The 12,547-nt window shown below is 41.0% G+C and overlaps 1 long non-coding RNA gene across 1 annotated transcript; it reads right to left on the minus strand.

Annotated features, from left to right (window-relative positions):
• Positions 1–7,711: 7,711 nt before the first annotated feature.
• LOC130087880 (uncharacterized) lies at positions 7,712–8,408 on the minus strand. The gene is made up of 3 exons (XR_008807409.1): positions 8,184–8,408; positions 8,003–8,071; positions 7,712–7,873 (listed from the first exon to the last, which is right to left on the minus strand). It is a non-coding gene; the product is annotated as an uncharacterized LOC130087880 (long non-coding RNA).
• Positions 8,409–12,547: the final 4,139 nt, after the last annotated feature.

Below are 12,547 nucleotides of genomic sequence, written 5' to 3' on the forward strand. Positions count from 1 at the left end.
TTCACTGAGCAGCTGAGATAGATCAGGTAAGCTATTTGAGAATCTATCTATAGTGGTTGGAAGGATTGTTCTGCCTGGTCTATAACGTGGCGCAACATGACATATTTCAGCAGTGCGTATTATGCACGTTACCATGTAATGATCAGTGACATCATCACTTTGCGGTATAATATCTATATCAGTTGGATTGGTTCCATATGATATAATTAAATCTAGTGTATGATTTAGACGATGAGTGGGACCACGGACGTTTTGCTTGACCCCAAAGGAGTTTAATAAATCTGTAAACGCAGCCCCTAACGCATCATTTTTGTTGTCTACGTGTATGTTAAAATCTCCAACAATTATTGCTTTATCGACATTGACCAATAGATCCGAGAGAAAGTCTGCAAACTCTTTTAGAAATTCAGCATATGGCCCTGGAGGTCTATATACAGTAGCCAAGGCTAGAGATAATATGGATTTCTTTCTTACATCTAAGAGCGTAACATTTAGCATAAGTACTTCAAACGAATTAAATCTGTGACCTGTTTTCTGAGAAATATTAAGAATATCTTTATAGATTGTTGCAACACCGCCGCCACGACCAGTCAGACGGGGCTCATGCTTATAACAGTATCTTGGCGGAGTAGACTCATTTAGACCGAAATACTCATTTGGTTTAAGCCAGGTTTCAGTAAGGCAAAGTATATCGAAATTATTATCTGTGACCATTTCATTTACAATAACCGCTTTAGGTGTGAGCGATCTAATGTTTAGAAGACCTAGCTTTAGAAATTCTTTTTGTTCACTGATATTTAGATTTTCTGGTTTAATTACAATAAGATTTTTGCTAGATCCTGCACTAGATTTATTGTTTGGCTTCACTAAACGAGGAATAGACACAGTTTCTATATAATGTTCTTCACTACGTATATCAATTAAGTTTGGACAGCAAAGACTGTGATTTGGATTTTGACTTATTAGTCATCTGGTGCGTAACGTCTTGGAGATATTATCCGACAGAACAGCCGCTCCGGCTCTGCTGGGGTGCAGGCCATCAGCACGGTACAGCCTGGGTCGCTCCCAAAACAGATTCCAATTATTTACAAAGAGCAGTTTCTGTTCATTACACAGTGACATTAACCATTCATTTAGTGCAAATAGTCTACTGAACCTTTCTTGTCCTAGTCGGTACGTGGGAAGCGGTCCAGACACGATGATCGTTGCCTCAGGCGCTGTGTTGCGTACCGCCTCGATCAGGCTCATGTAGTCCTTCTTCAGAACCTCCGTCTGCCGCAGCCTGACGTCGCTCCCTCCCGCATGCAGCACCACAGCTCCGACGCGCTCGTCCCCGGTCAGGATTTCGGGAACCTGTGCAGCGATATCAAGAACACGAGCACCAGGAAAGCAGTGAGAGCGCACCTTACCTTTACCTGAGGTAGCACGGACATGGCGGACCATGGACGTGCCGATGATCACGGCGTCGTCGCGTTTCAACTCGTGAAGAGGGGAGAAGCGGTTCCGAGTGGAGATCTCGAAGACCGGGAGGGGCGGAGGAGTAGCTCTGGTCCTGGCTCGCGTCTTCCGCTGCGTGATCCATGGTCCATTGTGTTGTGTCGGTGCCGGAGTAAATGAAGCCCGAGATGATCGCGTCCTTCTGGACAGAGAAACACACGGAGTAGACGAACTCGGAGTTAAAGAGTTACTAACCACTAACTTGTGAGCATCGGCGCGTGCTGCTTCAAGTGCTGATCGCCGATCCAACAGCTCGGCTTGCTTTTCCAGCAGACCACGGATCTGTTTCTCCACGGATTCCAGCTCCAGATTCACCGAGAATAGCTCGAAAGTGTCCTCACCTGCACTCAGAGGTAAAGTTAGACACGCATCCGATATGTTCGCCATTATAACAAATGAGCTGTAAATTAGCAGTGATACTACAACTATCAGTACTAATTTAGGACTGCAATGTCAAATATAACCCGTGTCCTTTCAGTGAAAGGGTGTAATATTAGACGGCCGAGGCCACGCGTGAAATGTTAGCGGGCTAAAGGCTAGTAGCCGAGAATCGAAAGGTTGGATATAAGTAGCGATATCAAAGCAATCTAATTGTTTTTTATAAGGAATAGTTTCGTGGATAAGTTCACATCAACTGTGATAAGATGATTGGCAGGATGCGACAGAGAGCAACCGTTAAAGACGCAATTGTATGACGTGAATACAATGTGCTTCTTAAGTGCTCAATACTTAAGTGCTTCTAACATTTACAGTGTATGTATTGTATATCAAAGGTATACATTTAATAATTTAATTATGCCATTCTCCACCAATTGAACTCTTGGAATTAAACTAAATGTAACAAAAGCATAATGCATGCACACAATTTTGAAAGCATATTCCAATATTTAATGTCAAATTTAGTGCTAAAACTACTGCAAAACAGTAAAAAACTCAGTTAATTATATAAAACAAATTATCCAGATATAGAGGCAACTTATTATAGTGACACATAACGCTAAAAAAAACCCACTCTGATGAAGTAATAATATTTTATTATAATGATACCATAGATGAAGTTATGGTGGACATTTACTAAAGTGACCACTGTAATAAAAGGTTTAATGAAGCTAATGCAAGACATTACGTCCATCTAAATGTAAATGTAACAAACTCCCAGAATAATGTCCAGTATGTCATTTCTATAATACTCTTTCAGCACCAAACATAATTCCATACATATTGTCAGAGGTGTCAAGTAACGAAGTAAAAATACTTTGTTACTGTACTTAAGTAGAGTTTTTAGGTATCTTTACTTTACTCTACTATTTATTTTTTTGTCAACTTTTTACTTCTACTCCTTACATTTAAACGTAATTATCTGTACTTTCTACTCCTTACATGTTAAAAACAAGCTCGTTACTCTAGTTTCGTTTTTTTTTTTTTTTTTGTTCAACGCCAGATAGACTGATTTCAAGCGTCATTGGATGAGGCACAAAAACCCATAACATTCAGAGATGTCATTGGTGTGTGGGCTGTCCATCTTTTCTGCACATGGAAACAAAGTGCAAGTTCAAACCGCTGCAAATGTGTCAAAAAGAGATTCAGTTGGCAAGAGCATGATGTCTGGCGAAATGTCCGAAGCATGTGAAAGCACAGGCGAGAACGTTGGTAGTAGTTCTAGTGATGGCGACCAGCAAAACCTTCCACATCCCTGGCCTTACCTCAAAGAATTGTTCGAAATCGTCAGGAGCAAAAACAACTCGTGGAGAATGCACTGCAAACTTTGTGCTGCAAATGTGTCAAAAAGAGATCCAGTTGGCAAGAGCATGATGTCTGGCGAAATGTCCGAAGCGTGTGAAAGCACAGGCGAGAACGTTGGTAGTAGTTCTAGTGATGGCGACCAGCAAAACCTTCCACATCCTTGGCCTTACCTCAAAGAATTGTTCGAAATCGTCAGGAGCAAAAACAACTCGTGGAGAATGTACTGCAAACTTTGTGAACCAAAGAACCATGTACTTTTGGCTTTCAAGAACTTGCCTTCCAATTCGAAGAAACATGTAGAGGTAAGCTGTTTTCTTTGTTATTATTATATTAATTAATTTTAGAGTAGGCCTAGGCTAATATTGGTCGATTTACAATGTTTGCTTTGGCTGCTTTGGCTTGGCTAGCATGCCGAGACATGGTGTGGGGCTAGCAGTTGCCTACTGAAGAATCCCAAGTCTACTGGACCTACAGTTAGATACGGGGGTTCTTTAGGGACACTTAATCTGTAGCTCTGAGAGAGAGAGAGAGAGAGAGAGAGAGAGAGAGAGAGAGAGAGAGAGAGAGAGGCGCGCGATCGAAAAGTCGCAAAGTGTTTACTTATATTTGTGTGTTTGTGTGTGAGGCGCGGGCGCATGAAACATACTCCGTCATTTTGTTTATACAGGGCATCATTCATACTGCAAAATTTTTGTTACTGTTAATTCATTTTAAGGGAAACAAATATATTAATCTGAAATGTAGCAAATTAATTTTCAATTCATTCAGGTACAAAATTACATATCTCAAGGTCTTTTTGTCTTTTTATTAATTTAATTAAAGCTGCAGTCCGCAGTTTTTCCTCTTTGTCGCCATCTCTGTTCGAAATCTGCAATTGCAGTTATTCGCGGAATTATCAACTTTACGTGAGTTGTACTTCGACACGACACAGCGCGGATGAACACAATGTTTGAGGAGACTGAGGCTGTCAGTCACTGCGCCGGTGTGGATACTGGCATTCAGAATCACAGAATATTCTTTTTGGAAGTATGACCAACATAAGAATTTTCACCGGAAAATGTAATCTGAACAAGTAAGAAACATTCACGTTTGTTCTGGTTCTGACATTGGAGTAAATCGCGCTGATTAAATATCGTCGCTGTCGGGCGGAATCCTCGTATCTCCTCGTATTTAGGAAATAAAAAAAACTGCATATTTTTTGAGTTATTAAACATTGTATCGTTAAAGTTGGTAAGTTGGTATTATACATTATATTACTATTATATACTGTTGTGTACCAACATTAACACAACATTTCCCCAAAATCATGTTTAATCGGAGATACGAGGTTTATGACTTGGGAGCAGGGAGATACGAGTTTACGCTGTCATTGATAAGAATGGAATGAACGCAGACTTCGCTGCTGCCAGCAGTGTTCATTAAAGTCCGCGGTCGCATTGAGCCTTTTGACGAGACAAGGCTTTAAGAGCTAATCAAAGCTTATGGTTGTGGTTACATATATCTTCCTAAACTCTATTTTAAAAGTTTATGAGCTATAAGTGATGCAATACAAAAAAAAAAAACGAGCTGACTAGGCTGTCTAATAGGCGAAAATTAGCCTAATCTGCACGCAAACTTACCTTTGTGGCTCACGGGCTTCCTTCTGCACCTAAGTATTACAGCTTTTGATCTTTAACAAAACAGGCCTAATCAAATGTATCTAACCTAACTATTTTCACTCGTTATTACCTAAAAAACAGACAGAGTTATCCAAAGATAGGCTTACTCGACGCCAGTAGACAGCCGTTTTTTCTCCCATAAAAACACTAGTTGGGGTATTTTACATGCACAGTGCCAAGAGAGGGAACTTTGAGTCAGTAAAATAATAATAAAAACAATAATTTAATGGTGGTATCCAAAACATTCAATTCAAGTATTATATTATATACATTTTAAAACTTCAATGCACATTTATAATAAGCCTAGTAATAAGTAGACATTTAAAATACATCAATAACTAATATCATAGTTTAACAATAAAATAAATATAATATTAATATAAAATAATATTTATAATATAATAAAATCACAGTTAAGGCTTGTGTATTTGTGTTTGTGAGTATGGTTAGCCCTTGTCTGTGTGCATGTATCTGTGAGGCTCTGTGTATGTTGTTACATTGCCATCATATTTTACTGCCATACCAGAATTAAAGGAGAACTCCGGCGCAAAATGAACCTGGGGTTCATTAACACACCAATAACACATTGGTACCGAGTCGACTGTTCTCTGGGATTTGTTTTCATGATAATCGAGTGTAAAGAGTTTTATCTCTAAAAACTGTTTTGCTTATAATGCTAGTATATGTTTGCATATAATAAGTAAAAATAAATCGCTAGTTAATACCACTAACAATGCTCAAAATAGCCCCACACTAACACGGTAGCTTAATGAGGGTCCCTACATACAAACCGAAGCACTGAGATCACTGAGACAGTTTAATAATAATATACTTTATAAAGACAGTAACATCCCCGAGCCATCTTTGGAAAACAGTCTCGACCAGTCGAACCACGAACGCCGTGCTACGAGCTGAACTGTGACTTGGAATCTCAAAGTTCAGCTCACTTAGCACGGCGTTAGTGGTTCGACTGTTCGAGGCTGTTTCCCAAAGATGGCTCCGCGATGGTACTGTCTTTATAAAGTATATTATTAATAAACTGTCTGTACACTTACAAAGTTCTCAGTGCTTCGGTTTGGACCCTCATTATGCTACCGTGTTAGTGTGGGGCTATTTTGAGCATTGTTAGTGGTATTAACTAGCGATTTATTTTTACTTATTATATGCCAACATATACTTGTTACGGGTGTGGTGCAGGCAGATGAAGAGGCAGCAGTCAGCAGATCAAATTCAATAATCTTTACTAAATATAACTTAAGACAGGAATCCAAGAGACATTACCACACCAAATACAAACGAGAACCGACAAGGAGTGAAGGAGAACACAGGGTTTACATACACAGAGAACAGATAGGGGAAACAAGGCACAGCTGGGGCAAATTAACTAGACACAGGTGAAGGAACTGAACACAAACGAGGAGCGGGAAAACGAACACAGGACTAAACCAAATACACAGTGACGGGGGGAAACTCAGGACACACCTGTAACAATACTAGCATTATAATCTAAACAGTTTTTAGAGATAGAACTCTTTACATTCGATTATCATGAAAACAAATCCCAGAGAACGGTCGACTCGGTAACAATGTGTTATTACACCCCAGGTTCATTTTGCGTAGGAGTTCTCCTTTAATACTGCATCCTATATTAAGCTAGTGAAGTAAATTGTCGTAAAAGCTGTGAAAGTCCTTTGGGATGACTTCCTTCAGGTCTTGGAGGTGTTTGAATTTCAGCTCTTTGATCTTCAGGCGGTCTGAATAGAGTGGGGTGACTGTGTGGCTGTCTGAGGTGGAGTTTTGGAGTTGGTGACTTGGATGTGAATGCCAGTCATCAGAGTGGTTGATTTTGAAGTCCATCGTTCCATTGTTGTTGTACCTAATAGCACAAAATATAACACAACAACATAATCACTGTAAGATTTCATAAAACAATATGCAACATCATAATGTCATGAGTATATTGGTAAGACATAAGATTTGCATTGGTAATTACCTGATGGCTCTGATATCATGGACAGTTGGGTCACCAGGTCTTCCTCCAGGGCGCAGAGACTTGCAGAGCCTCAGCTTGGTGAAGTCCTGGAAGAAGTTGTGGTCGATGTACTTGACTTCATATGGATGAGGCTTTACACGGGCCCTCTTCATCAGGTTAACATACTCTGCTGGGAGATAAACATCCTGGTCCCTCAGACGCCTCTCGATGACGCTGTGAACGGAGTCGCATTCCATCTGAGTATGCCCTTTCTCAAGGTACTTCTGAATGACGACTTTGTTATTCTTCATGGAGAACAGAAGAAGTGCATTGCTTAGAACTGCATTCCGGTTCTGATACCCGCAGCCATCACTCCACAGAATAAATGTGTCAGGCTCAGTGTGTGCAGAGAGGTAGTCGACAATGCATGAAACAAACTCACTGACAGACAGGTATCCCTCGCCTTCATGCCAGACATAACATGTGGCACTGTGTGTCAGCATGTTGTACATGGTAAAATTGTGAACAGCATGCTTTGTTTTGTAATACAAGGCAGATGCTTTTAGCTTTGGGCACAACAAGAGGGCTTGTAAGTCCATACATAAGACCATAGTGTTGTTGCTGGCCTTGCTTTTGTCGGACAACTTTTCGGCGCGGGCCTCTTCTTTTTGAAGGAGATGGTGCTGCCACTCGTCATCAGGTAAGTTGCCGGTCTTGAAAGCACAACAGATGTTGCACTGGTCCTTTTTTGGGTGGTAAAGGCCTAGGTTGAGACGCTTGAACTCATTTGTGAACACTTGCCTTGACAAAGGTGTTACATTCTTCTCTGTTTCCTACTGCTTCTGTTTTCCAATGTATGACTTTCCAACCATTCTTCTTTTCTTGTTGATGACTTTCTTCCAGGTGTTCTCAGCTCTCAGTCTTTTCCTTGGAGGTGCGTCTTCCTCAGCATCTGAGCATGAATGCTCTGCATCCGAGTCCTCATCGCCTCCACCATGGAAAACTTCAAAATACACACACAAACCAAACGTGCATGAATGAGTTACATGTTTATAAACTGTCAACAGTAAGGGCTATAGTTGAAGGACCTTATCCAATTTAATGAGAAAATGTAGAAAAGCATCAAACCTACCCGTGTCAAACTGCACCTGATCTGGAGCCAGCAGTGAGGCCTCCTCTTCCTCCAGACCACCAGAGAAATCTTTTCAAACACATGGTACAATTAGTGTGATTTTTTTTATTTCTATTGTTGTGAAATCCATGTAGAAAAGCAGAAAGCAGAAAAGCAAAATGTAGAAAAGCATCAAACCTACCCGTGTCAAACTGCACCTGCTCTGGAGGCAGCAGTGAGGCCTCCTCTTCCTCCAGACCACCAGATAAATCTTTTCAAACACATCGTACAATTAGTGTGATTTTTTTATTTCTATTGTTGTGAAATACATCTGCATTAAAACTCATTCATTTTGGCATGTGAAATCATGATTATCTCTCAGAAATTCACTCTACCAGCATGCACCACTGTATCCTCCACCACTGTATCCTCCACCACTGTTGCTTCCTCTCTCTCTAACGTTACACTCTCTCCATCAGAGCTCTCACTGTCTATTAGGGCCCTTGCCTGATCATATGGCACATTGACCATCTGACAGAGTTCCTTTAAGGACACAGACATGGTTGCTGCAAAAAATAAAATAAATAAAGGTCAAATGATCGTTTCACTAAGTTATACGGCATGTTTACGTATCATAACAAGGCAAGAAACCAGCTAGCTTGCTTAAAGTGATGAACATGACGTAAAAGGTAGCTACTTGTTGAACATGACGGAATGCCTTGACATTGTAAGCTACAATACTGACATAGTACATTAAATTATTATGTTGTTCTTCAGATGAGTGCCAGAACTAGCGTTAGCGGGGGTCGAGATATTTTTATTTAAGCCCCACGAAAATCATGTTAGCTGCCTATCTCACCTAACATGATGACAAAACCAATAACGTTACATAGCAGCTAACTAAGTCAACGACAGGCAATTTTTGCGGTTTAAATTAAATTTCCTCGTCAGAAACAAAACCATGGAAGATTTCAATCAACATGATAAGTTAACTTAGCTAACTTACCGTCCAATGCAAGACATAGCAGAAAGAAAAATCTAGGATCCTCAGAAATGATACATTACACTAAACTAGCACTACCATTACTTCGATTGAGATAAAACTGTTATATATAATATATAAACTGTTATTATATCATTTATATAACTAAATCATGAATAATGACATTTACCTCAGAGGACGTGTTGCTCAACGAGGATTGCGACTTCCAATCTTGAGGAGAAAAAATGCCGCGAAGCTCTCAGCGCGGCGGCGCCAAATGAAGAAGGGGTGGAGTTACGAGGTTTCTCAGACAGTTGAAGTGTCCAATGGAGTTAAGAGGTTTGCTCACAAGCTATTTTCAACTCTTTCGATTGGTTAATAATTTGTAAAAATAACAGACCCACATGGAGACTGACCAATAGCATCGATTTGTGAAAAAATATGAAATTGACCAAATTTGGACATACAAGGTTTCCGCCCGACAGCGACGATATAACAATCGCTTATCATATCACGCAAAACCGTGCAAATTATACTTTGTTCTCAAATTGTTAATGTTAACAACGTCAGCATTGCGTGACTACATGTAATGTCCTTACGATATGTGTCCTTGTTTTCGCATGGGTCCGGTTGCAGTCTCTTTTTTTCTGTAGCCACTCCGAAGTCCGAACGAAGTCTTTTGCATTTTACAACGGGTGCATCTGTTGTCACTGGTGATTGTCGTTAGAACCTTTCTGGATCCGCCATCAAATTGATAAGTTTAATCATATCAAGTGCTGTGAGAAAAGGCTATAAATCTCCACCTCCAACATCCTCACACGCAATATAGCCTACTAGCCGAGACTCCTTCTTTATGTGTACAGATGTGACGTAATGACGCAAAGACATGCTCGAATTTCCCGCGGAAATCCACCAGTACCACTGGAATTAAAGTCAAGTCAAGCAGATAGTTTTGAACACTGTCTGGTTATGTATTTTCTCAAATATGTATTTTGGATAATTTTTAACCCAAAAAAAAGCTACGGACTGCAGCTTTAATAAACTAATTATATAAAACTATTGTCAGTGCACTACAAATAAACTGGTTCTATGCCTTTACTTTATTAATAAAACTTATTTAAAAAATACAAGGTTTAAGTAATTTATTTTCCGTTGGTGGTACAGCCTGAGACATGCACAAGCTTTCTGCATTTTTGTTTTGCTTTTCCCTCCATTGTACCAAACCGTGATGTCTGAACTGAGGTATGAACCGAACTGTGACTTCTGGGAAACCAGAAGAGTGTCCCAGGCCAGTTTGGATAAATCAGTAAGTCCATCTAAATGTAAATGTAACAAACTCACAGAATAATATCCAGTAGGTCAAGTGTGTCATTTCTATAATACTCTTTCAGCACCAAACAGAATGCCATAAATATTGATTGTTTTCAAAAGGTGTTCCTGAACACTCTCACTATCTTCAATTGTTCGGACAAACACCTGCTATATACACTTGTAGAAATATACATTTGACTATTGCATCATGAAGTCACTGCGTGACTAGAACTAATGGATGGCAATGAATATGTCCTTACCAAAACTCCTGATGTGCACTGACACTTATTTGATAAAGGCATTAGGCAGACATCAAGTACAGTTTATGAAGCTGAAAAGAAAACAAAATGCTTTAACAATATGGAAAAAGATAAATGACTATTTTCAATATTGGTTCTGCATATATCAAAGAGATCATGAGGAGGAGTGAGACTTCACACGAAGACTTGAAACTGAGACAGAGCAAAAGGTGCACCTCGCTGGACACATCCTACGCATGCCCAAACAACAACACCCAAAGACAGTTATGAGTGGACACCACCAGAAGGATGCAGGAGACAGGGAAGACCAAGGAAGACATGGAGACAGATGTTTCACGAAGACCTGAAGAATGTCAGTGTCCCATGGGAAGATGTGGAGAACTTGGCCACGGATCGAATACGTTGGAGGACACCTGTTGCCCAATGTGCCTAGCACAGCACTTGATGATGATGTTGTGAGTTTATCTATAACTGTGGGATATTTTTCTGTAAAGAGTGTTGCATAATTAAACGTTGAATGCATTCATATGTAATAAGTTCACTGATACTGTATGTGGGCATGATTAAAAGTATGTATTTAATAGCAAGCAATATCCATATGAACTCGTTTCAAAATAACATAATTTAAATGCAAACGGGGCAGTTATCAGCAGTGTAACTGATCTGATTATGACAAAATAATCGAATATCTGATGTCATGTGACAAGTCAAATTATCTTTTCCACTCTTGCAAACAGAGGTAGGTTATGAGGTGTAGAGAGAGATCATGTATCATTGAAACATGAACAAACAGGGTCCAATTTGTAATAATTTTAAAGAATACAATATAAACTTTCTGACAGTATGTGGGACATCCGACTACTTTCCAAGAAGGGGCACAACTGATTTACAAATATTGCTGGGTATTCTGCAGGATTATGTACGAGTATATAAATATGTACGAGTATCGTACAAATTTGGCAACTTGTTAAATCTTGTAAATTATTAAGACTTTGAGACTATGTTCGTACTGATTGGGCTATGGGTTTTGTAAGAAAAGGTTTAATAAACAATAAATGCTTGATAAAATGTTTGATTAAGGGTTAAAACCAACACATACATACCAATGTTGGGTTCTCTTACGAGAGGTTCTCTCGTATTGCGTAAGCTAGCTTACGCTGTGGGGGAAAGATTCATCTTTGCTGAGATATTGAAGCCAAAAAATTATTTCATAATCTGTATCCATTGACAACGCAGTTCCTCTGCGGCAGACCTAGAGCAGGCTAGCTAGCAGCTCATTGGTTCGCTCAGAGAGAACTGCTTAAGCCTATGGGAGAGCGGGGCTGAACCCGCTTCCAATGAGAGGCGCCCGCGCGCTCATTGCGTCATGGCCCGCCAGAATGGGCGTGGCTATGGTGTATATAACAGTCTCTCCCAGGCTTATATGTTGATTCATTTCATCTTCAGCAAGCTGCACGCTTCTGCTGTCCTGAGAAAAGCCGTCGCCGTCGAGAAGGCATCACTCTAGCGAGCTCCCGGACCCTGAAGAAGCCGGCCGTCTTCGCCACCTTCAGCCGCCCTGCAAGCTAGCGCCATCCGACGACTGTATCCTTCTCTTTTCTCTATTTATATCTAAAAGAGCCGAGCGTCTTTTTAAAGATGTCTCATTTTTCCTGCGGCTCTTGCCGCGCTCGTCTCGAGGACGGAGACCGCCATGTCATCTGCGCTCTCTGCCTGGGACTCGAGCACGCAGAACTCGCCCTCGCGGATGGAGGATGCGACTTCTGTGAGAGCCTGCCGTTGTCGTCCCTGTGGGCACGACTTCTGGCAGCAAAATCCGCTCCCGCGCCGCCTCCCTCTTCGCCGCGTAAGAAGAAACGCCGCTCCCAGAGGCCGCCGGAGCCCCCTGCGGAACCATGCGGGCCGCCGCCGCCGCTTCCCGCTCTCCCTCCCCGCCCCTGCCGGACATACAGTTGCCGCCGAGTGGCCGCTCTGTCGCTTCCGATGACGCCGCGGAGGAGAAGGACTCCTGTT

The sequence above is a fragment of the Rhinichthys klamathensis genome, unplaced genomic scaffold, assembly GCF_029890125.1.
Source record: "Rhinichthys klamathensis goyatoka isolate OS25496 unplaced genomic scaffold, OSU_Roscu_1.1 h1tg000111l_1, whole genome shotgun sequence".
NCBI lineage: Eukaryota > Metazoa > Chordata > Actinopteri > Cypriniformes > Leuciscidae > Rhinichthys > Rhinichthys klamathensis.